Here is a 6143-nt window from a genome sequence, read left to right on the forward strand (position 1 = left end):
AAATGAATGAATCAACGAACGAACGAATGATTATTATTATTATTAATCTTTTACGTAAAAAAAAATTTTTTTTAATTCTCTCCTTTCCTTATCCCCCCTCCCCCTACTTCCCTCCCTTCCTCCATTTTTAATTTATTATCACAGGTAGTATAGTAATTTTAAAAAATTTGGTTACAAATAATAAAACAGTTAATGGACACAAAAAAGAAAACTTACCGTGTGGAACCCATCCATGTGAACATGTCTCACAATACCGAATGTGAATTTTTCCAGGCGTGAAACAATCACAGGAACATCCAGGAACTGTACACCTAATAGCCTGAAAAAAAATAATAAAAATTAATAAGAAGTTATGTAAAAAAAAAAAAAAAAAACAAATTATTAAATAAAAAGTAATTAAAAAAAAAAAATTTTAACTGGCAGCGGTGGGATTCGAACCCACGCCCCCGAAGAGACTGGTGCCTTAAACCAGCGCCTTAGACCGCTCGGCCACGCTACCGTCGTTAAATTGTTATCAACATTGTTTCACCAACAACAACAACAACAACCTGCCACGAAAAAAAAAAAAAAATATTTTTACGATGACAAAGTTGTTTTACGGTGTCATCACGTAATGGCCTAATGTTCACTATATATAAAGTGACCGGCCTCGAATATTTTTTTCTTTTTTTATAATTGCTTACGATTAATTATAGTTTTTCTATCTCTCTCTCTCTCTCTCTCTCTCTTCTCGATTTATTTCATTTTTTTGGTGACGTCATTAAATTATTTACGATTACACCACGTAAAAATTTATTGGAACCATCATTAAAATTTCATATTACGAGACTGACAACGTAAAAAAAAAATTTTTTTAACGCAGGTGGTGACTTTTTCACCTGCGTTAAAATAAAAAAACACAAATGTCGAATTTATGTAATAATAATAATCATAATAATAATGATAATAAAACGAAAAATAAATAATTTAAAAAAATCAAAACAAAATGAGCAAAACGTATAATTTTCAAAAAAGGAAAAACAAAAGCATCATAATCTAAAAAAAAATTTAAATAAAATAATTTTACGTTCGTAAATAGTAGCGTGATTTTATTTCAAAGGAAGTGAGAGAAGGGGGCACTAATATTAACTTTATTCAAAGGAAATTTCAAAGGAAAAGGAAACAAAAAAAAAATTTATTTGACTTTCTGATCCAATCATATTTTTTTTTTCTGACCACACCTTTGAAAAAAAAAAAATTTTCTTCAACTGTCAATTGTCACGACACATCATTATCATCATCATCATCGCCTTAAAATACAAACAAACAAAATCTAATCATTTTCTTATCATAACTGGAGAAAAAATTATTATCAATCAATTAAATTTTTAAAAAAATTTTTTCTGACATTTTCATAATCGATTTGGCAATTTAATTTTTTTTTTTTTTAACGTCTGTAATTTTACGCTCGCCATTATCGTCATAGTAATAATAATTATCATTATTATTATTATTATTATTATTATTGCCACACACTATCCCTATTAAAGATTATTCAATGAAATGTAGGCCTTGAGCAAGCATCCGAGAGTTTTTTTTTTTTTGCAATTTGCCTTTGAGATGAGACTAAAAAAAGTAAAAGCGACATAAAAAATGTGATGGTCAAAAAAAAAATCCTTGAAATTTTTGGCATCGACGTTTTTCTTTTTTTTCTCTCTTTTAAAATGATATATTATCGTTATTATCATTATTATTATTAATTTGGGGGTCTGTGATAAGGTGGGGACGTAGAAACAATCACGTAGTACAATCGAAACATCATCTTGAGAGAAAAAGAAATAAAAAAAAATAAAATAACGATTTTTTTTTTCTAATAATTATTATAATTTATTTGAAAAATGGCGACAAAAGGATGGAAAAGCGTTATCATCATTTCGACAACAACAACTACCTACGCCATTTTAAAAAAAAATGGCGAATTAATTAAAAATTTTTTCTTTTGTTCTTATTGTTGTTGTTGATTGTTTTCGTCGTACGTAAAATAATTTTTAAAATGAAAATTAACAAACAGGAGGAGGAGGAGGTGGAGGAGGAAGACAACAAACAATTCATTAAAACAAACCGAACCTAAAATAATAATAATAATAATTAAAAAAATGAAAGTTTTATTATTATTATATTTAACATAAACAAAACAAAAATAAATTTTTAATTGTTATCAATACAATAATTATTTTTTTTTTTTTGTTCATCGTAATCTGCTTCCACGTCATCATTCATTTTAAATTCCTCAATGATTAATACGTAATTACGAATGAATAATAATAATAATAATAATTTTTTTCATTTTTTTGTCAATAAGAAAAATCCAAACGGAAAATTTTTCTTTTTTTTTGAGAGAGAGAGAGAGAACAATTAATAACAATCCGTCGTTTTAAGTTTTGGTTGTTGTTGTTGTTGTTGTTGTCGTATTTTCTTTTGTAAACGTTATGGAAAATGGATTTTTAATGAAGATTCGGTTCAATGAATTTTTCTTATTTTTCATTATAATTCGTCTTGTATTTGCTCTCGATATTTTCCGTTATTTTTCAATCACATGAACGGTTTTAAAAAAGTGACTCCGCATTTTTCTTTATCATCTCTCAAATATTATTATTATTATTATGATAATAATAATAATAAATATAAGGTAATTAATGATGTGCAAACTTTTTTTTAACATAACACAAGTCACTTTGCACGCACTCACGCACACAAATGGGAATTTCAGGATCGTAAGGAATAAAACACGTGAAAAGGAATAAAAAATTATGGCAAGGTCGATCGATCGTTTTTTTTTTTTTTAAATTTTATTTCGAATTTTTGTATCATCGTGTCAGACGTAATAAAAATAAAAAAAATTTCGTTAGTGCCACGTTTTTTTTATTTATTTATTTACGTTGTGAATTTATCGAATTTCACTTCACATAAAAAAAAACCGACATTTTTTTTTTTTTTTTTTACAACGCGAGTTATTAAACGTCCACAAAAGTTTTAAATTGTTTGTTTTTGTTCGACATTAATAAGATCATCAAAACAACAACAACAACAACAAAAACCGAACCGCTCAAAACCTGATTTTTATAATAATAATAATAATAATATAATTTTTCGGGGAGAGAATAAAAAGCCGAAAGATAATAAAATAAAATAAAATAAAAGGAAAAAAGGAAAAAAAAATTTTTTTTTTAACATCGTTTTATCATCATCATCGTCATTATCATTTATTTATTATTTTTTTTATTACGTAATAATTAAATAAAATTAAAAATTAATTTACAAAAAGAAAAAAAAAAGGAAATCACGTGTGTTGTGTGACGTCATTACAAAATCATTCGAAATCTTTCGAAAATCGTCGTTGAATTTCTTTTTTCTTTTCCTTTTTTTTCCCTTTATTTCTTATAGAAAGTAAAAAACAAAATTATTAATTATTATTATTATTATTATTATTATTATTATTAATATTAATTAAATTAATTAAAACGTGAAAATTGTTTGTGCGAAAAGAAACAAAAAAAAAAAAATCGTAAAATTTAATTTTCTAATTAAAATTTCTTTCATATTTTTCCTTCTTTTTTTTTTTTTTATGTAAAAGCGGAAACTTGGGGGTAAAGTTTAATCCTCGTATTTCCTTTGAGACTTTCTCTCTCTCTCTCTTTCTCTCTCTTTTTCTCTATTTTCTTATTTTTCTTTTTCTTTTTCTTTCCATGTTTGCACTTTTTTTAGTCTTGACTTTTATATTAAATATGAATGCTCAATTAAATAATACGCCATTAAATTTAATCATTTAAACAAAGAAGATTTTCTCGGATTCCTTTTTTTTTTCCTTTTTATTTATCGTTATCGAAAACATAATAAACGTTTTTTTAAAAATAATAATGATAATAAAAACGTTATTAATAAATGAAATGTATTATTATTATTATTAAACAGTGATGTTATGATTAAAAAAATAAATAGAAAAATTTAAGAGAAAATAGACAGATGTTTGCAAACTTTTGGTGTCTTTTTCATGTAACGCCATTGTTTTTGTTGTTTTTGTTGTTGGTGGGAGGGGGATGGGGATAGGGGAAAGAAGGGGGAGGGGGAGGCGTAGGCGGGGAAGGAAAAAGAACCGTCACGAAGTTTTAATTATAAGTTTTTTAAGCATTGTTAATAAAACCCTCGCAAGATTTCATTTTTTTTTTGTTGTTGTTGTTATATTTCTTGTTTTCGATGAAAGCTTCTTCCGTTACTTTTTTTTTTAAAAATTATTATTAAAAAACAAAACTTATTTTCATCGTTTGTTTGTTTGTTCGTTTTTAATAACAAACGTGTTTACTTCAAATGAAAAAGAAAAAAAAAATTTAAAAACAATAAAAATGGAAAAAAAAAAGAAATAAATAAAAATTAAATCGGACCCTTAATCGGGAAAATTTATTTTTCTATTAAATGCTGGAAGATTAAAACCTGATGAAGGTTTTATAATAAAAACTTAATTGCTGGAAAAGAAAAGAATCTTTGTCCGAAATCTTTTCCAGAGTAAAGAGAAAAAAAAAATCGTTTTTTCAGTAAGTTTTTTCCATAGTTGTTTTCTTTGTCGTCATCATCGTCTTAGTCTTTTCCATTCTTGAATTTTCTTCATTGTTTTTACCTTTCTCACTTTCCCTAACGTTTATTATTATTATCATCATTTTAAAAGGTAAAATAACAAAGGGTCAAAAAGAAATTTAACAAGTCAAACCGGAAATAATAATTTTTTCTTCTTGGATTCAATGTATTTTATGAATGGATTCCGGTAAATTTTTTGGCCACCATTTTAAATTTCGCATGGTAACAATAAAGTGTTTTAATATATTGTTTTCCTTGTTAATTTCTAATTAATGTCTGGTTATTAAATTTGACACCGGAAATGAGGAGGAAAAACATCAATTTGTACGGGAACCCTAATTATAAAGAAAATGTACCAAACTCTAAGTCATGATGAATTTTTTTATTAGAGAAAGAGCAAAAAAAAAAAATTATTTTTTAATTAAATCATTTTGTTTAATTACTTTTCTATTTTTTTTTACACTCTCTCTCTCACTCTCACACACACACACACACGTATTACATTTTACTAGAAAATTTAGAAGAAAAATTAAAAATAGAAATCGTACAAACATTTTTTTCTTTTTTTTTTGATCTTAGTTTGTCTGTAAAAAAAAAAAAAAGGTAATTTTTTTTTTTTTCAGTTTGTGTTTATCTAAAACATTAAATGTAAAGAGTTTTAGGGCGTCACAGAGGTGCAGAGGTGGATTTTTGTATATATCATCAACAAAATTCGAAAATAAGAAGGCATTGAATTATTTGTAAATCAAATAACTTAATCTAAACTTCTTATTATTGGATTTTAGTTTAAATTTTAAAATACATTCATTGTTTATTTTCAAATATTTAGAATTTGTTTTTTGAGAGAGAGAGAGAGAGAATGCCACTGGTTTTACTCAAAAAAGCCTAAAGTGTTAATGTTTTATTCCATCATAATGTTTACGTGACTTTTATTATCATTATTATTATTATTTTTTCGTTTATTTATTTATTTTTTTTTTTTGTCAGGTAAATTTTCCAATCCGTGCAAAGACACGTCAATCGATCTCCGATTAAATAAAAATAAAATTTTTCCTTTTTTTTCTTGTTGTTGTTATTTTTCCGTTCGTACGTCATTTTTCTTTACACGATAATAATAATGATAAAAAATGGCCGATCGTTTCACTTGTAATATTAATTCATTTTTTTTTTTTTTATTGGACTAACATTTACATTTTTTATTTTTCAATTTCCTCCCTCACTTGGCAGATGTCATCATGCTACCCCCTCACGCAAGACTTTATTCACGCATTAACAGACCTTTTTACTCGTCGTCCTAGTAAATTCGCTTTTTATTAACTATTATTATTATTATTATTATCACGATTAATATTTTATATAGTTTCTTATTAAGTCTTGTGTGTGTGTGTGTGTGCGCGCGCGTATCGGAAAATTAAAACAAAATTTAAATTTGGGTTGATGATGATGATTTTGAGTCGGTTTTTTTTAAAAGTGAAAAATTTCTTTTAAGGTTCGAAGCTCATTCAGCAGATGTTTTTTTATGTTTAACGGCTGTC

The 6143-nt window shown here is 25.8% G+C and overlaps 1 non-coding gene across 1 annotated transcript; it reads right to left on the reverse strand.

Annotated features, from left to right (window-relative positions):
- Positions 1–417: 417 nt before the first annotated feature.
- On the reverse strand, positions 418–499 carry Phum_PHUM243560. Its single transcript has one exon. It is a non-coding gene; the product is annotated as a tRNA-Leu (tRNA).
- Positions 500–6143: the final 5644 nt, after the last annotated feature.

Source organism: Pediculus humanus, genomic scaffold (assembly GCF_000006295.1).
Source record: "Pediculus humanus corporis 1103172107613 genomic scaffold, whole genome shotgun sequence".
NCBI classification, from domain to species: domain Eukaryota; kingdom Metazoa; phylum Arthropoda; class Insecta; order Psocodea; family Pediculidae; genus Pediculus; species Pediculus humanus.